The sequence below is a fragment of the Schistocerca nitens genome, chromosome 4 (assembly GCF_023898315.1).
Source record: "Schistocerca nitens isolate TAMUIC-IGC-003100 chromosome 4, iqSchNite1.1, whole genome shotgun sequence".
In the NCBI taxonomy this organism is placed as follows: Eukaryota; Metazoa; Arthropoda; class Insecta; order Orthoptera; family Acrididae; genus Schistocerca; species Schistocerca nitens.
In genome coordinates, this window is record NC_064617.1 from 27,124,316 (window position 1) to 27,144,596 (window position 20,281).

Consider the following 20,281-nt stretch of genomic DNA (forward strand, 5'->3'; position numbering starts at 1 on the left):
GAAGAATGGGTAGCTTTGAGAGACGAAATAGTGAAGGCAGCAGAGGATCAAGTAGGTAAAAGGACGAGGGCTAATAGAAATCCCTGGGTAACGAAAGACATATTGAATTTAATTGATGAAAGGAGAAAATACGAAAATGCAGTAAATGAAGCATGCAAAAAGGAATAGAAACGTCTCAAAAATGATATCGACAGGAAGTGCAAAATGGCTAAGCAGGGATGGCTAGAGGACAAATGTAAGGATGTAGAGGCTTATCTCACTAGGGGCAAGATAGATACTGCCTACAGGAAAATTAAAGAGACCTTTGGAGGAAAGAGAGCCACTTGTGTGAATATACAAAAGCTCAGATGGAAACCCAGTCCTAACCAAAGAAGGGAAAGCAGAAAGGTGGAAGGACTATATAGAGGGTCTATACAAGGGCGATGTACTTGAGGTCAATATTATAGAAATGGAAGAGAATGTAGATGACGATGAAATGGGAGATACGATACTGCGTGAAGAGTTTGACAGGGCACTGAAAGACCTGAGCCGAAACAAGGCCCTGAGAGTAGAAAACATTCCATTAGAACTACTGACGACCTTGGGAGAGCCAGTCCTGACAAAACTCAACCATCTGGTGAGCAAGATGTATGACACAGGCAAAGTACCCTCAGACTTCAAGAAGAATATAATAATTCCAATCCCAAAGCAATCAGGTGTTGACAGATGTGAAAATTACCGAACTATTAGTTTAATAAGTCACAGCTGCAAAGTACTAACGCGAATTCTTAACAGACGAATGGAAAAACTGGAAGAAGCCGACCTCGGGAAAGATCAGTTTGGATTCTGTAGAAATGATGGAACACGTGAGGCAATACTGACCCCACGACTTATCTTAAAAAATAGATTAAGGAAAGGCAAACCTAGGTTTCTTGCATTGGTACTTACAGAAAGCTTTTGACAATGTTGACTGGAATACTCTCTTTCAAATTCTGAAGGTGGCAGGGGTAAAATACTGAGAGCGAAAGGCTATTTACAATTTGTACAGAAACCAGATGGCAGTTATAAGAGTCGAGGTGCATGAAAGGGAAGCAGTGGTTGGGAAGGGAGTGAGACAGGGTTGTAGCCTCTCCCCGATGTTATTCAATCTGTATATTGAGCAATCAGTGAAGGAAACAAAAGAAAAATTCGGGGTAGGTATTAAAATCCATGGAGAAGAAATAAAAACTTTGAGGTTCACGATGACATAGTAATTCTGTCAGAGACAGCAAAGGACTTGGAAGAGCAGTTGAACGGAATGGGCAGTGTCTTGAAAGGAGGATATAAGATGAACATCAACAAAAGCAAAACGAGGATAATGGAATGTGGTCACATTAAGTCGGGTGAGGGCGAGGGATTTAGATTAGGGAATGAGACACTTAAAGTAGTAAAGAAGTTTTGCTATTTGGGGAGCAAAATAACTGATGATGGTCGAAGCAGAAAGGATATAAAATGTAGACTGGCAATGGCAAGGAAAGCGCTTATGAAGAAGAGAAATTTGTTAACATCGAGTATTGATTTAAGTGTCAGGAAGTCGTTTCTGAATGTATTTGTATGGAGTGTAGCCATGTATGGAAGTGAAACATGGACGATAAATAGTTTGGACAAGAAGAGAATAGAAACTTTCGAAATGTGGTGCTACAGAAGAATGCGGAAGATTAGATGGGTAGATCACATAACTAATGATGAGGTATTGAAGAGAATTGGGGAGAAGAGGAGTTTGTGGCACAACTTGACAAGAAGAAGGGATCGGTTGGTAGGACATGTTTTGAGGCATCAAGGGATCACAAATTCAGCATTGGAGGGCAGCGTGGAGGGTAAAAATCGTAGAGGGAGACCAAGAGATGAATACACTAAGCAGATTCAGAAGGATGTAGATTGCAGTAAGTACTGGGAGATGAAGAAGCTTGCACAGGATAGAGTAGCATGGAGAGCTGCATCAAACCAGTCTCAGGACTGAAGACCACAACAACAACAACAACAACAGTACACGTTTGGATTGCAGACTCTTTCAATGATTTATTGGATTGCTATAAAAGTTCGAAGTGTTTTTGCTTAAATTTAACAATCACAACAGGTGCACATAACAGAGACTTTACTCATCAGTAACACTGTCTCCTTCACTATTTACAACAGTCTGTCGACGCTGGGGTAGCTTTTTGATCCCACGACTGTGGATATTACGTGGTTTTGAGGCGAAACACTCATCGAGCCATGTTCGGAGAACATTTTCATACGAAAATTAAGTTCCTTGAAGTTGCTCGATATAGAGCAGAAATGATGAAAATCTGAGGGCGCAAGGTCAGGTGAATAAGATGGGTGCGGAGTGACTTCACAACCCAGCTCCTGGGTAGCGTATTTTGTCAGTCTGGAGGAACACGGGCGGGCCTTGTGGTGTGGTAGCATCACTTCACGCAGTCGTTCTGGTCGTTGTTCTTGGATTACGTCCGCAAGTCTCTCAGTTGTTGACAATAATTGTCAACAGTTGTGGTTACACCGCGTGGAAACAATTGGTAGTACATCACACCGTGGCTCTTCCACCAGATGCATAACGTTACATACTGTGGATGGCCGGCCGGATTGGCCGAGCGGGCGTAGGCGCTACAGTCTGCAAACGAGAGACCGCAACGGTCGCAGGTTCGAATCCTGCGTCGGGCATGGATGTGTGTGATGTCCTTAGGTTAGTTAGGTTTAATTAGTTCTAAGTTCTAGGGGACTGATGACCTCAGAAGTTAAGACGCATAGTGCTCAGAGCCATTTTGAACCATACTGCGGATGACCTCATGTCTGCGTACGGAGATTTGCTGTTTTGTTCGGGCTTAACCACTCGTTTCTTTTCCTTATGTTACCACAAAGGCGCCATTTCTAGTCACTAACAAAGATACAGGATAGAAATAATCGGTGTTTTTGAAGAGCAAGTTTTTGACGAGCAACGTTAGGTGCTTTATAGAACCCCTTCGGAAGATAATGTACACAGCTGGAAAGAAAGCCAACGTGCACTCGGTATGTCTGCCTGCGGGCTTCATCTGCCTCACCTGCGGCTATCGAGCGTGCAGGGTGCAGCGGTTCACGTCGGCACCAACGACTCGTGTCGCATGGGCTCTGAGACCATCCTCAGTCCATGCAGGCAGCTTCTGGGGGCGGTGAAGACTGCCGGTCCTGCGGGCGGGGTGCAAGCAGAGCTCGCAGTTTGACACATTGTTCCCAGAGGTGGTCGGAGACCTTTGGTTTGGGGCTGAGTGGAGGGTCTCGAGCCGGCCGAAGTGGCCGTGCGGTTAAAGGCGCTGCAGTCTGGAACCGCAAGACCGCTACGGTCGCAGGTTCGAATCCTGCCTCGGGCATGGATGTTTGTGATGTCCTTAGGTTAGTTAGGTTTAACTAGTTCTAAGTTCTAGGGGACTAATGACCTCAGTAGTTGAGTCCCATAGTGCTCAGAGCCATTTGAGGGTCTCGACCAAACGCTTCGTCGACTCTATGACGTTCTTGACTGTAGATTTCTAGACATGCGTTACCGGTTGGGGATTTGGAGGACTTCCCTTGATAAATCTGGCGTGCACGACATAAAGGAAGCAGCTACTCGGGTAGCAGAGTACTTGTGGAGTGCACATGAGGTTTTTGTAGGCTGGGGGTTCGTTTGAGCTGCTCTTATGAACACTTGCCAGTCGATATGCAGCAAGGGAAGCCAAACGGCGTTCAGAGTAAACACACTTTGACTGTCAAAATTTTATCAGTAAACTGTCCAAGTATTCGTAATAAAGTTCCGGAATTTACAGCCATCTACGGAAGCTCTCGACCTGAAATTTTTCTTGGGACCGAGAGCTGGCTGAAACGCGAAGTGGAAAGCTCTGAGGTATTTAGCGGGTTGTGTAACTTATATCGGGAAACAGATTAGAGACCGTTGGAGGAGAAGTGCTCACTGCAGTTTAGAAAAATATTGTCCATATCGAAGTTCAAGTTGAGTGCGACACTGGTCACATGTAACAGGTGTGGGGGAAACCAAGTTAATTGTTCGATGTTTTTACCGGCCACCCGATTCGTCTGTGGCAGTTATAGAGTCTTTCAAAGATAGCCTACGTCAGTAGCGCGGAGAAACCCAGATTCTGCATTACTAGTTGGAGGCGACTTTAATCTAACAAGTATAGACTGGGATGTATATGAATGCATTGTGGTGGAGTACAGACAGACAGTCGTGCGAAATTCTCATATCGGAACATAACCGACCACTTTTTTACTCTAGTCGTAACTCTGCAGTGCAGGCGATGCGCCTGTAAGCTACGGCCGTTAGCAGTAAACCAAATGTTTCATTGGAACCGCCGCGCGGGATTAGCCGAGCGGTCTTAGGCGCTGCAGTCGTGGACTGTGCGGCTGGTCCCGGCGGAGGTTCGAGTCCTCCCTCGGGCATGGGTGTGTGTGTTTGTCCTTAGGATAATTTATGTTAAGTAGTGTGTAAGCTTAGGGACTGATGACCGTAGCAGTTAAGTCCCATATTATTTCACACACATTTGAACATTTAAAAAAATCATTGGATCGCTGAATGACGACAAGAGGCTTCCGGTGCAGCTAACGAGAACTTGATGCAATCACTGATGTGATGACTGTGTGGCCAATAGTATACGATCACAGATTTCACCAGTACCGTCTGCCACTGAGACAGAAGCTGCATGGACATAATTTCTATCAGACTTACTTTCTGCGAATGGGCCGTGAATAATTTCACACGGGACACCTTACAGAGTGTGGAATCCTTGAAATCATCAAAGCCACACTGCTTACAAGGTATATTGGCAGTTGAGTTGTCTGGAGCTCTCGTCGTCGATAATTTAGGTGCTCCCCTTGACATCAGAGGCAGTACAAGACCTTAATTAGAAAAAAAAAAAAAGTCTCTAACTCCACAGAGAGAGAGAAGTTTCTTACTTTTACCTGCCTTAATACGTATTCCTTTACTATTTTGTTGTGCGCATTCACAATAAGTGTATCTGCTAATCAGCACCGCAACCACGCACGGCGGTAATGAAACAGACTTGATCGAGAGCTGTGCGGAAGAGATTAAGTGCCTCTACTAATGCTACAGAAACAATAACACTTGCAACAAGTAGGCGCTCGACAAGTAGTCCGCACCTTGCGGCGGCACTCAGCGGGTGCGCCCGCCCCCTGCTACGTGCCGCTGCGTGCCGCACGCTCGCGGCTTGCGGCTGCGCCGGGGGTTCCCCGCGCCCTGAATACCTAACTAGGCCGCGCCTAGGCTTCTAATTAGCTGCAGGGCGGCACGCGTGGCGCAGGGGTGCCAACTAGCGGCGGGACTCGCTCGCACCTCGCGAGACACAAGGCCTGTTTGCCTCTGCGGCTCACGTGCACCTCTCGACGAAGCAAACACTCTGTAAAGGATCTCACGTCTGAGGAAATACAGGTTCATACAACAGCACTTGAATGTGCATTGCACCACGAGCAGCACGTATTGGAACTTAATAGCTTCATAGGAAACAGTTCTCTGTAATGGGTGTGTAAGGGGAATGTGGAACGCTCGTACCAGTTGTGTGAAATTGAATTTTGATCAGCGTATGGCACGCGAGGCATACCAAAGACTAAAAGTGGAATTGATATCGTCGTCTATTTAACAGGTTACAGCAAGATCGAAACACGCTAATCTTCGCCACAAGTTGGTGTCGCTCTTCGTCGATGGTGGGTAGTGTTAGCCCTTTATAACAAGCATGTAATGGCGGTTGTGGGGAAGGCGGATATTCGTCTTCGCTTCATTGGTAGAATTTTGGGAAAATGTGGTTCATCTGTAAAGGAGACCGCTTATGAAACACTAATACGACCTATTCTTGAGTACTGCTCGAGCGTTTGGGATCCCTATCAGGTCGGATTGAGGGAGGACATAGAAGCAATTCAGAGGCGGGCTGCTAGATTTGTTACTGGCAGGTTTGATCATCACGCGAGTGTTAAAGAAATGCTTCAGGAACTCGGGTGAGAGTCTCTAGAGGAAGAGAGGCGTCCTTCTCCTGAATCGCTACAGAGGAAATTTAGAGAACCAGCATTTGAGGCTGACTGCAGTACAATTTTACTGCCGCCAACTTACATTTCGCGGAAAGACCACAAAGATAAGATAAGAGAGATTAGGGCTCGTACAGAGGCATATAGGCAGTCATTTTTCCCTCGTTCTGTTTGGGAGTGGAACAGGGAGATGCTAGTTGTGGTACGAGGTACCCTCCGCCACGCACCGTATGGTGGATTGCGGAGTATGTAATGTAGATGTAGATGTAGAGGTACCACAGTCGTAGGACACTGGAGTCTAATTCCGCCTATCCACATTTAGGTTTTCTACAAATTCTCTAAATCGTTTAACGGTTCTGAGTTTGAACGAAGAGCATTTTCGAACCATACTTTATTCATTAGACTTAGGGAGTTGCAGTTTTATACCGACACTGATAGGCACTAGAGAAAGCAGTATTGGTATGAGTATTTATTTATGTCTGGTAATTTAATTATAACAACAATTCGTCTATGAGATGGCTTTTGAAAGCAAGTTTAATTTTCCCTTCAGTTAACTGGAGCATCACGCACCTAATATCATTCAAACTGTGGCAAGCTTCTGTCAACATCACGGAATAAGTTATCCTTCAAACCTTGTAGTTCAAATGTATATCTGAGAAAAACAACTGAAATTTGTCTTACCTAATAACAATTGCTACCAACAATGATATATGGTATACCCACTTCAGCACATGTCTAATGCAGAATTAGGATAACACAAACACATCATCGTAATCTTCATTTTCGAGAAATTTGGTGAATGTAAGTGAAAACGTTACAGAGTTGTAACTATGTTGATTACTGAAAATGTTGTTTTAAAAAAATGGAAAAGAATGTTCACTATAAATTTGCATGTCACATAACTCTTTCAGCAGCTTATAGCTGGATATACTTGTTGACTAGTCATTTCTTTGTCCTCTGAACACTCTTCCAGGGTATTTTCCTTACTCCTTGACAGCTCCTTCAGCAGAAGTCTCTACTTTATCCTTCCATTCGAAGACGGTCAGGGCTATTATCGTGTTGCTCCGTGGCTGACTGCGTAAATTATCCGTTATTTCAGTGTTGATAACTAAAATATTAGTCAAATATATTACAGTATCCATCATATCTATTTTCAGAACTCCCCAAATGACGAGGACGTTTACGGTACTCGCTCCCAAAAGAAGTTTTACAACATCCACCATAGTTTTAAATGGAGACATTTAAATATTCACGAAACAATTTGTAATCTGCGGCATCGCTGTATACTGGCGATATTGCTTCCGCAGCAGTGGTAGTCAAGGTATGTGTAAGCCTGTATCCCTCATCACTCATCCACCAGCCCCACGACGTCTCTCTTGTGTGCACAAGCCATGTTGCTTGTTCTGGTCTGTGAGATATTAGGATAGGAAGTTGCCCACGTAGCTTTTCTCACGTTCTGTAAATCTCACCCACATTTTTTCGTATTGCTACCCAGTAGTTCTGATTAATGTTCTTTATTTCACTCTACGTGGGGGGACCAGCGCTTCGTATACATTTTCTGTCTGCACCTTTAAGGTATTTGCATAGCTTCCTGAGGATGACCTCTGTCAGCTTCTACAACTTTTCTAAACGCTCCAGCTACTGTATTGGAACATTATCAAATGGCCTGTAAAGGACATTTTGCGTTTGGATGATCTGCCAGGCATTTCTCCTGTTTCACAAATAAATCTTCCTGGCTGAGACAATTTCGAATTGATTCCTATAAAATTCAGATGTCGAAAGGAGTCGTGTGAAGTTAGCACCCCTTTTTCAAGAAATATACATTTTTTTCACAGTTCTTGATAGATGTAGCATAGTTCTAGAGTTCTTTGTACAAAATTTCAATAGTTCTGCAGAATTTGGCGACGAAAACAACAATACTCTAAAAAATTTTCGTATCGAAAACATTCTTTGGCAATTTCCGCAAAATGTAAATAAGTACAACAGTTCTGAGCACAGTTCTGAACAGCGCTCCAAGAGTTCTTTCGAAAGTCCAAGTAACATTTTTTACTGCAGCTAATATTTTACGAGATAATTGCATTTTAATGAGAAAATCTTTTCACTTACTGTGAAGTTGGCACCCTTTTTTTCAGAAATATATACTTTTTTCAGATTTCTTGAGTTCTTTCTACAAATTTTCAATAGTTCTTCAGAATTTAGCGAAGAGAACAACAATATTCGAAAACATTTTCGTATCGAAAACATTTTTTGTCAATTTTCGCAAAAATTAAACTTGTACAACAGTTCTGAGGACAGTTCTGAACAGAACCGAAGAGCTCTATCGAAAATCCCAACAACATTTTTCTATGGCGATAATGGTTTTACGATAAATTGATTTAATATGGGACACACTTTCCCTACGGAAAATATAAATACATTCGTACAACAGTTCTGATGACAGTTCTGGACACCACGCAAAGAATTCTATCGAACATCCTAGTGGAATTTTTTTGTGCAGGTAATAGTTTAAGAGGTAATTGCAACTTAATTAAGAATTCCATAAGATCTCCTACTGTGAAGCTGGCACCCTTTTTTTCAGAAATATATATTTTTTTCAGAGGTCTTGATAGATAAGTCATAGTTGTAGAGTTCTGTGTACAAAATTTAAATAGTTCTCCAGAATGTAGCGAAGAAAACAACAATACTCGAAACATTTTCGTATTGAAAACATTCTTTGGAAATTTCCGCAAAATGTAAATAAGTACAAGAGTTCTGAGCACAGTTCTGAACAGAGCTCCAAGAGTTCTTTCGAAAGTCCAAGTAACATTTTTTACTGCAGCTAATATTTTACGAGATAATTGCATTTTAATGAGAAAATATTTTCACTTACTGTGAAGTTGGCACCAATTTTTTCAGAAATATATACTTTTTTCAGAGTTTTTGATAGATATGGCATAGTTCTAGAGTTCTTTGTACAAAATTTGAATAGTTCTGCAGAATTTAATGAAGAAAACAAGAATACTCGAAAAAAATTTCGTATAACAAACATTCGTTATTAATTTTCGCAAAAAGTAAATTCGGACAACAGTTCTGAGGGCAGTTCTGAACAGAACCCCAATAGTGCTATCGAATATCCTAATTACAATTTTTTGTGCAGCAAACACGTTACGAGATAATTGCAATTTAAGGAGGGAACCTCTTGACTTACTGTGAAGTTGGAATCCTTTTCTTGAGAAATATATATTTTTTCAGAGTTCTTGATAGAAATGTCATAGTTCTAGAGTTATTTGAACAAAATTTGAATAGTCCTGCAGAATTTAGCGAAAAAACAATACCCGAAAAAATTTTCGTATCGAATACATTCTTTGTCAATTTTCGTAAAAAGTAAATTCGTGCAACAGTTCTGAACAGAACACCAAGAGCTCTATCGAACATCCTAATAATATCTTGTTGTGGCGATGATAGTTTATACGGTAACTGCTTTGATGTTAGACCCACTTTCTCCACAGAAAAAGTAAATTCGTTCAACAGTTTTGATGAACAGTTCTGGTTAACAGCTCAAGACTTCTATCGATAATCATAATAACATTTTTTGTGGTTATAATAGTTTGTATGGTAATTGATTAATTGTGGGGCACACTTACTCAAAAAAAAAAAACTATGTCTGTTCGTATGTTCTGATGCCAGCTCTGGATAGCATTGTAAGAGTTCTATCGAAAATACTAGTAACATATTCTTTGCAGGTAATTGTTTACGTAGTAACTGCCTTTATTAAGGAATGCTTATGAGCATTTCCCGTGAAGTTTGAACCCCTGTTACGATAAATATTCATTTTTTCATAGTTCTTGATATATATGCAATAGTACTAGATTTCCCTGCTCAAAACACGAATAGTTCTGCAGAATTTCGGAAAGAAAACAATAACTCGGCAAAATTTTGGTATGGTAAAAAATTATTTGTCAGTTTGGAAAAAATAAATTTGTATAACAGTTCTGTTGGCAGTTCTGGATAGCACCGGAAGAGTTGCATTGAAAATGATAAGAACATTTTTGTGGCGATAATAGTTTATACAATAATTGTTTTAAACTGATACTCACTTTCTCTGCTATAGCAAAATTCGTATAATAGTTCTGATGACAGTTCTGAATATCACCCACAGAGTTCTACCAAAAACTATAATAACATTATTTGTGACGATGACATTATATGAGATAATTAATGTGGGACTCACTTTTGTCATGTAAAAGTAATAAATTCGTACAAAAGATCTGATGGAATTTCTTAATATGACCCTAAGAGTTCTACCGACAACTGTAATAACATTTTTTGTGGGGATAACAGTTAATGAGATAATAGCATTTTCGAGAGACCCACTTGGTCTACATTATAATTAATTGGCACAACCCTTTTGCTGACAGTTCTGGATAGCACCGAAAGAGTTCTTTTAAAAACCCTCATAACATTTTTATGGTGCCAGTAGATTATGAAATAGATTGTGTGTTCACTCTGCAGTGGGTGTGCGCCGATGTGAAACTTACTGGCAGATAAAAACTGTGTGTCGGACCGGGTCTCTAACCCCAGGCTATGACGAAGGAATATCGTCACAATATCCTTTCGTCCAGGAGTGCTTCTTCTGCAATTTTCGTAGGACAACTTCTACGAAATTGGGAACGCAGGAGATGAAGTACTGCTGTAAGTACAGCTCTGAGGACGATCGTAAATTCTCACTTTTATTTTGGAAAACCGAAAATCGAAAACCCGGATGTATATTCTATTAAATACAAAAAGTCTAAATGTTCAGCACTATACAAATGCCAGTACACCTTCTTAAGACTGTAGTAACTGTAGGTGGAAGTGTGGGATGTGCACGCGTAGATGATTCAAGGAGAGAAGGCTGGTCAGTGCAAAACAAACAGATGGCTGAGAGAGCAGATACATTCACACGTGCCACTAACCAGATGGTGTCACACCTGTCGAGGATCGCACCAGAGGTACAATGAGCTGTGGTGGAGTGCTGTTGGCGTGGTTACTATGCAACTTACTTGATGGGCATCAATACACCGTTATATTAATGTACAATACTTGAGAAACAATGTCATTCACACACTCCGAGTTCCTTATCACTCAGTACTAGACTAAATTACCGGCCTAGTGATAAGAAGCCTATGTACCTCACCGACTACACATCTTCATGTTATAAGAAACAAAGAGAAAAATACCAAGGGGCACAAAATATGAATCCGGATAAACCGGAAATCCGGATTACTGAGGACCAAATAAACGAGGTTCTTATTTACAAATTTCGAACTTCTTATTAACTTTAATACTGTATCCCCTCAACATAATAACACCTCTATCAGTCATGTATTGAATTAGAATTTAAACATACTACTTAGTTCGTTTGTACAATATATTCAGTAAATATACTTACATTTCTATACATTGTAAAGACTTTTAACTCTCGCTGCAGTGTAACTCATCAAACTTCCACACTTCCTTTCTAACTAGAACAAATGTTTGCAACAATATTAACGACAGCAATTTCAAATTTATTCGTTACACACAGCACATGTTTTTATGTATCCTAGCGTCTGGTGAAACATGGACGATAACTAGTTTGGACAAGAAGAGAATAGAAGCTTTCGAAATGTGGTGCTACAGAAGAATGCTGAAGATAAGGTGGGTAGATCACGTAACTAATGAGGAGGTATTGAATAGGATTGGGGAGAAGAGGAGTTTGTGGCACAACTTGACTAGAAGAAGGGATCGGTTGGTAGGACATGTTTTGAGGCATCAAGGGATCACAAATTCAGCATTGGAGGGCAGCGTGGAGGGTAAAAATCGTAGAGGGAGACCAAGAGATGAATACACGAAGCAGATTCAGAAGGATGTAGGTTGCAGTAGGTACTTGGAGATGAAGAAGCTTGCACAGGATAGAGCAGCATGGAGAGCTGCATCAAACCAGTCTCAGGACTGAAGACCACAACAACAACAACAACAGTGTCTGGTGATGTTGCCACATAACTTTCATCCATGAGGGTCCTGGGCATATTTTTAGCTGTTAGTGGGTCCTCGATGTCATGAGAGCTCAAAACAATTACTGTTTTACGTAATAAAATTCATCTGGTTCTTCCTGATTCTCAAAATTATACACTTCGTGTATGCCTTTCATTGTTGTATGATTCAGTATCGACGCTAAAGCTCTCTTGATGAGATATGAGGCGATTGCTCGTTTTTATCCACTGTGCCCTTTCGTATTTCATTTCAGCGATTAATTTATTTGTTTATCAACGTAGTAAGTAGTACAAAGCTAATCCAGAATGTAAACTGCACTTAAATTCTGTTTGAACTGTTTAATAGTCGGTGTCCGCTGTCTGAACGTCAAATTTCAGATTAATACACTGCGCCTGGTTGCGTTATTTTATAGGAATTTTATTATTGTAAGTGGGAAGTACTAGATAATGTTGAAGAAATCCAAAGCATACTGTTCGAAGAGCATAATATTATTCGAAATTTACCTGTACCAATAGGTGCAGCCAAAGCAGCAATTGTGATGCTGTAATTACCTCATAGATAACGATATTTGTCTATTGTAGTTTTGTATTCCAATCAGAATTTTGAGAGCATCAAAGCCTCATTTCAGCGTGAGAGAGGGGTAAAATCAATAAATGATATTGAATTGAAAGCCTTCATGAGTCTCTTGTTTTTAATTGTTGTTAACAAAAGTAACAGATAAAGCCTGGAAGATCTGTGTGGAACTGATGGTGATGGCATTGAAAAATTTCACCTCGCAAATGAACATAAAACGTTTCAAATTTATTCTGGAGAGCCTTATATTTTACAGTCGCGCTATTCGTGATGAAAGGAGACAATTAGACAAGCTAATAGCTATTCGGGAAATATTTACTGTGTTTGTACGCAACTACCACAAATCTTACACCTTTGGAGAAAATGTTACAGTAGACAAGAAGCTGGAAGGATTCTGTGGAAGGTACAGTTTTCGCCAATATGTATCAATCAAAACAAACGAGTATGGATTCTTAAGTGTGGATTCTTAAGTATTTTACCTGTACAATTTGGAAATATACGCTGTGTTGCAACCAGAAGGATTTACCAACTGAGCAATAAACATTTTGATGTTGTTCTGTGACTGTGTAAACCTATATATCAATCAGTTAGAAATGTGAAAGCGGACAACTGGTTTACTAGTACTGGAATGATAATAGAGCTATGAAGGGAGAATTTTTCTTTTGTTGGCATGATGAAGAAAAGCAAGCGTGGAGATTTCTCTAGAGTTTGCTATCAGTAAAAGAAGGGCTGCCCACATTTCCTTTTTTGGCTTCCACAAGACTGAACTCTAGTTTCCTCCGTACCTAAAAAGGGGAAGTGAGTGATCCAGGCATCACGTTTGCATGAAGATAATTCGATAGATGCTGACATTGTAGATAAACGGAAGCCATCCACCGTAAATTTTACAATAGCGTTAAGTGTGGTATTTTCACAGCGGATAAGCCGAATGCTTTGTACAACGCTGCAAGAAATGTGCGCCGCTGGTCAATGGTTGTATTTTTGTAATGATCAGTACAGTTGGAGTCTATGCACAAGTGATTTATTGTGGCAACAGTAAGAATTGTATCAGAAGGAAAGGGTTCCTGAATGAGCTATGTTATACAATGTTGTTTTCTTCGCTAAATTCTGCAGAACTATTTAAATTTTGTACAGAGAACTCTAGAACTATGACTTATCTATCAAGAACTCTGAAAAATATATATATTTCTGAAAAAAAGGGCGCCAGCTTCACAGTAGGAGCTCTTATAGGGTTCTTAATTAAGTTGCAATTACCTCTTAAACTATTACCTACACTAAAAAATTCTACTAGGAATTTCGATAGAACTCTTCGCGTGGTGTCCAGAACTGTCATCAGAACTGTTGTACGAATATATTTATATTTTCTGTAGAGAAAGTGTGTTCCACATTAAAACAATTTATCACAAACTATTATCGCCATAGAAAAATGTTGTTGGGATTTTCGATAGAGCTCTTGGGGTTCTGTTCAGAACTGTCCTCAGAACTGTTGTACAAGTTTAATTTTTGCGAAAATTGGCAAAAAATGTTTTTGATGCAAAAATTAACTATTGAAATTTTTTACAAATAACTCTAGAACTATGGCATACCTGTCAAGAACTGTGAAAAAAATATACATTTCTGAAAAAAAGGGTGCCAACTTCACAGTAAGTGAAAAGATTTTCTCCTTAAATTACAGTTATCTCGTAAACTATTAGCTGCACAACAAAGTGTTACTTGGGTTTTCGATAGAATTCTTGGAGTTCTGTTCAGAACTGTGCTCAGAACTGTTGTACTTATTTACAATTTGCGAAAATTGACGAAAAATGTTTTCGATACGAAACTTTTTTCGAATATTGTTTTCCTCGCCAAATTCTGCAGAACGATTGAAATTTTCTACAAAGAACTCAAGAACTATGGCATATCTATCAAGAAATCTGAAAAAAGTATACATTTCTGAAAAAAAGGGTGCCAACTTCACAGTAAGTGAAAAGATTTTCTCCTTAAATTGCAATTATCTCGTAAGCTATTAGCTGCACAAAAAAATGTTACTTGGGTTTTCGGTAGAACTCTTGGAGTTCTGTTCAGAACTGTGCTCAGAACTGTTGTGCTTATTTACAGTTTGCGAAAATTGCCAAAGAATGTTTTCGATACGAAAATTTTTTCGAGTATTGTTGTTTTCGTCGCTAGATTCTGCAGAACTATTGAAATTTTGTACAAAGAACTCTACAACTATGGCATATCTATCAAGAACTCTGGAAATAATATACATTTGTGAAAAAAAGGGTGCCAACTTCACAGTAAGTGAAACGATTGTCTCCTTAAATTGCAATTATGTCGTAAACTATTAGCTGCACAAAAAAATGTTACTTGGATTTTCGAAAGAACTCTTGGAGCTCTGCTCAGAACTGTGCTCAGAACTCTTGTACTTATTTAAATTTTTCGGAAATTGCTAAAAAATGTTTTCGATACGAAAATTTTTTCAAGTATTGTTGTTTTCTTTGCTACATTTTGCACAACTATTGAAATTTTGTGCAAAGAACTCTAGAACTATGGCACATATAACAATAACTGTGAAAAAAAATTATATTTCTCGAAAAAGGGGTGCTAACTTCACACGACTGTCGAAAGGGCGATCAAAGAGTTTCCGTTCGAAAGCTGCACTAACCCGTTGCCTATACGTCAGTACTTATACACACTCATCGGAGCCGCGCTGTGTAGCATATACTCTGCAGGAACTCCTTCAAATGCAAAATTTTTGATGGACCCTTATAGTAGCAAATTTCTCCACTTTCACCGTTCTGAATACAACAAAACCGGAATAAAACTGCAGAGGTGAAATCACACTTTGCAGACGAACTCAGTCCAAGTCACGACAACAGTGGAAAAACGGCGTGTGTATGAGCTCTGAAATCTTGTATCGCTCTAAAAGTGTGACTGCCAGAATTCGATAAAAATCAATTTTTCCGCTCGCCATACATCGTTACTGAAATGGAAAGGGGCGTGTCTCAGTTGTAGCGATTTATTCAGTCTGTGTTCATGATCAAAAGAAAACTGCGAATGTTAGCAAGAAATACATTTTGGAAATGAGATGTAAGTGCTTATTCCCAGGTCCTAAGCTATGAAAGGGCATTGGCGATTTCCTCACATACTGTTTCTCAGTTGAGACTCGTCCTCCGTCACTACGGACGTGTTACCTCTTACTCTTCTTTCATTTGAGAGGTTAACGTGTGATGAGCAGGAGACATAGGTTTAATGGACAGATGAGGCCCCAGGTTTTTCATACTCTACGGTGTAAATTACTAGCTTGCCGGAGTCTTTGTATAATTTTAACGGTGCAAGAGGAAGGTAATTAAAACATTATTAGTGAATACTGCATGACGAATATGAACGTATTTTATGCTAGAAACCAAGTGTAGTGTGCCATTGTGCCATTGTGATTGAAATACTGCCATCGCCCTTCTAGTAGCGAGGTTCCACGTCCGACCCGTGCTTTTTCGAATTTACGTCAGACGTAGTCACGACTGACTCGTATCCAATTTTGTTAGTCATCTACCACCAACAGTAAAATATGTATATCATTCATTCCATCCCCAATGTAAAACAGTAACACGTTCAAACTTTTCGCGCCTTGAGATGCCACTCGCTTTCTCGCATTCGCCTCGTATGACGGCTGTTCAATAGCTGAGTTTTGTCTGACACTAAACTGTCTCACCACACGGCTGACAGCGTGGCTGGACCTGTGTACTTAACGCTTCTCGTGGTACTTTTTTTCTTTTACTGATCACTAGCTGTGGTACCCGGTTCCCCTAAGGGAGCTGATATGATACCGTGTGGTAGTTTGAATAAAAAGTAAAGTATAAGAGGTAAAAATACTTGTTTATCAACAACAATTTTCATTTTTTTTATCGTGGGTTTATACGTACAAATTTTTCGAATTTCCTACTCGAGCGCAAGTTTTGTGTCGTTGACCATGAGACAAGCAGCAGTCTTTGACGTTGATGCCAAAATATTTCAAAGTTTGTCCCTGCGCTTTGTTAACTGTGAAACTGTAGGCTAATTTGATTGGAAACTGCAGTCTTTTAAATTGGAATGGCTGTTCAGTAGAGATCAGTCGTGTTCTGAGAAAATACAGCGGGTGTCCTCTGTCGTAAGTTCGGCTTTGATGATGTTATTCGTTAGCTGTTTGACTATCATCCTTGTCCTATACATAGTTGTGGTGAGTTGAGATTTCTGAGCAGTGTGATCGGAGCTCCAGTTTTAGGTCGAAGGCAGTGTAATGGCAATCGTGATGCTTGCAAAGAGTTTAGAAGTTCTGCAGGGAAGTTGACAGTTTCTTCAACGTTTACCATCGTGTCGATCGATTTTTGTATTCTCTCTCCGCTGGAAATTTTCTTTTGAATATTAATATCTTCGAATATTTGAATATTGATATCGTCGATAATATTATTTTCAGTTGCCAAAATTGCACTTTCAAATAGCCAGTCCTGATTAGTACAGTTGTGAACAATGTTTGGATAAATTTACTTGAAAAATTCTTTTTCAGTGTGGATTGTTACAGGAATCACTGTTAAGTTCAATGTGGCCTGTCGTCTGGTCAGTAGGAAATGTGCCTTCGCCTGTTTGTAAAAGTTCTTGAGCGAAATGTGCTGTTGTTGTTTCGTCTTTCGATAGTTTAATTCTCACATTTACTGTTAGTCACAGTATTTGTATGTGTGGCCAGAGATGTGATTTTTTAAAGCAAGCAATGATCTCGTCTACTGGTGTTGACTTGGGGATAACTGTTTGTTGAAAAACTCCTGAAAGTATGACTAGAGCTCCTCCCACCACTTAATTCCTCGCAAGTCTTGTGATGTCCCGTCGATAGCTTCGAGTGATTTTTATGTGGCAGTGCGCATCCGTCCCAGAAGATAATTTCAGTTTGCTTTACAAGTTCACCCCGTCCAGATGCTCTTGAGATTTTACATACCGAGAATTTTTCTTCGCCTATATTCAGCGGCAGTTGTAAGACGGAATGGGCGATTCCGGTGCCGCCTGGTGCATCCAAGTAAATAATTCCTCCTATGTCGTTGTCGATCCGGTTCAAGTTAACGCTGTAAATTTCCTTTTGATTGTTATCGAGGAGTGGTTTGTTGTGAGCATTGTACTGAAGTAGTTCGTTGGTGTTTTAATTTTTTTCTTCGTAATTTCGAAGTTTAGCGCAGTGATGGCATCTTTTTGTGTTGCTTGCATCCCAAGCTGTACTAAGGTCTGGTTATTACTGCCAAACATTTATCTTCTGGTCGAATGAGTGTTTCATTGAAGAGTCGCCGTTGAACTCGATCGTTAGTTCAGGATGAGCTTGTCGAATTTGGTGAAGTATGTCATCACTCACGCTCTCTTTGAAGGAGCCCCATGGCTGTTTCGGATTCGAAGGGTTACATGTTGGTAGAATTATGGTGAGCAAGTTTCTTACTCGTTCAGCTGAGGCCGTGAATGAGGCTTCTTGTAGTGGTGGTCGTTTCCCAGTAGTCCCAAGCCTTGGCGTGCTTCTCTGCACGTCTGGCATAGGTGACCGTCATCTGCCCTGAGATCTGTGAAACTTGTCGGTAACTGGATTTCGTACACCAACTTCCGGAGATAGAAACATTCGGCTTTGTCCGGATATACGGTGTACGCTCGGACTAGTGAGCCTGTTTTCGTGGTACCTGGATTATCTTCTGCTGGAATTCCATGTTCTCGTCTTTTGAAGTATTTTTCTTGTTGTGTTTCACGTATAATAGGTAGGGAAGTCGACATACAGTAATGTTTTTGCGAATGAATGCGTCTGGCACTATTGGTAAAAAGCTGCTAATTCTGTGTTATGTGATCTTCGGTTGCAATTTTTCTGGCGGTGTCTTTTGTGAAGTAAACTCTCTGTCCATTCTTCAAATGTACTGCTCGATGTTACACAGCTGATTTGCGTTCGTGTATGGGAAAACCGAAAATCTGCGACGCTGCTTCGTTATTGTTGATGTATCGTCCCACAAGACACGTGACGAACTCGTCGTTTCTCTTTAATTGTCCGATCTCTTTGGCAGTTTGAAATGTCAGTGGCTTTGTTCACATACTTACAGACATATCTGATTGATTTCACTGAAATGCAGTATTCTAAGTGTATGTGTGCTTGGAACATTTTGGAACCACCCATTTAATGTTCTGCTTCCAGTTCGTCGCTGCCTCCTATTCGTATTTTTGCTGTGAAGCCACCGTTTTTGGGTGATAGTCTTCTGCATATGGGATACCTCCGGTTTGCGTGTCGTCCTAGTGTGTTTTTGGGTATTTTTGTGTAGATTTTGCATCACTCACACGTGGTGAATTAATGTTTGATGGCTCGCATGGTCCGCGAATCATGGTTTTCACTACTATCTCGTAGAGTACCGCATCTTCTTGTGGGTTGTGAAATTCTGCGTGGATGATTTTGTCATATCCGTAGAATGAATTGTGCAGTGCAGGCATACGAGATCGTGTGAGTGCGGCAGTCCTCGTTTTTGTCATTCTATTGTGTACATCCAGCATCCAAAATACCACTTCCAAAGAAGAGGTATTTTGTGATGGCTTCAACATATCTCATTGTTTTTTTTTTCGGAAAAATCGGGCTATAATGTCGTGTCGATGCTTGGGGGTTGTCAGTATTTTTGTTGTTATTTGATTTCTGGCCACGACGAGTAGTTGCACGTGAGTGGCATGAAGAGATCAGGTCGTCCATGTTTTCTTATGTTGTCATGACATCTTTAGTGCATTCGTGAGTGTGCCTCGGAATTCCTATGAATGGTGAGGGTAAGATTACCATTGTTCCATTGTCGTCGATGTTTCCGTCATTTATGATTGTGCCTTGATAGTGGATTTATTCTTCCGTGCGTAGTTTCTTCTGATTCAGTCTTATGTAAAGCATTCGTTACGCTTCTATTTTTGCATACATATCTACCGGGAATCGCTGGAATAAGCGGCGAATATTGAGAACGTGATTGTATATTTTATTGTCTCTGATCATTAAGTGGTAAGCATAGAACTCCTTGGAAGCGACTTTTCTGTTCTTTTCTATGTCTGCTTCAGACTGGATTTGTTTCACGTTAAAATGTTATCCGTCCTCCCCTTGCAGAAATGTTAATAGATATTGGAGGGCATCATATGAATGAGGCGTCTCTGCAATGCGTTGTAGTACTTCTCTTCTTCGTTCTACAATTATGTCATGGTTTGTGTTTTCACTGTCCACAAAAAGATGGCTACTTCATCTATCGGAGATGCATTACATTGGCGTTCGTGTTTTCCACGTGGTTTCTTGTTCCCCAAATTGTAGCTTTATAGTTATTAGAAATCATTCTGTCTAGTGCTGTTTTGAATATGTGAATCAGTTGATGTATTTATGTAAGATCCTCTGTACATCTTGGACAGCTCTTCATCTCAATCCACTGACATTTGCGCATCGTTGACCAATTTCTGTTTCTTCACTTCCTATGAAATATGCTCGCAGAAATTTATAGCCTTCTTTGGGTAGTAATAGTAATAATCTCATGCTTCGATAGATTTGTTCTTGGAATGGAACAAACATAATCTATTTCATCTCTGTTACTGTTGATCGAAGTGACACCGAATGAAGTCATTTTGAAGCAGGCATTGTACCCTTTTACATATTGAAGAATGTGTATTGATTCTGGAGTTTCCCCGGTCATGCAATGTAAATTTCCTGCGGAGATGCTTCCAGTGG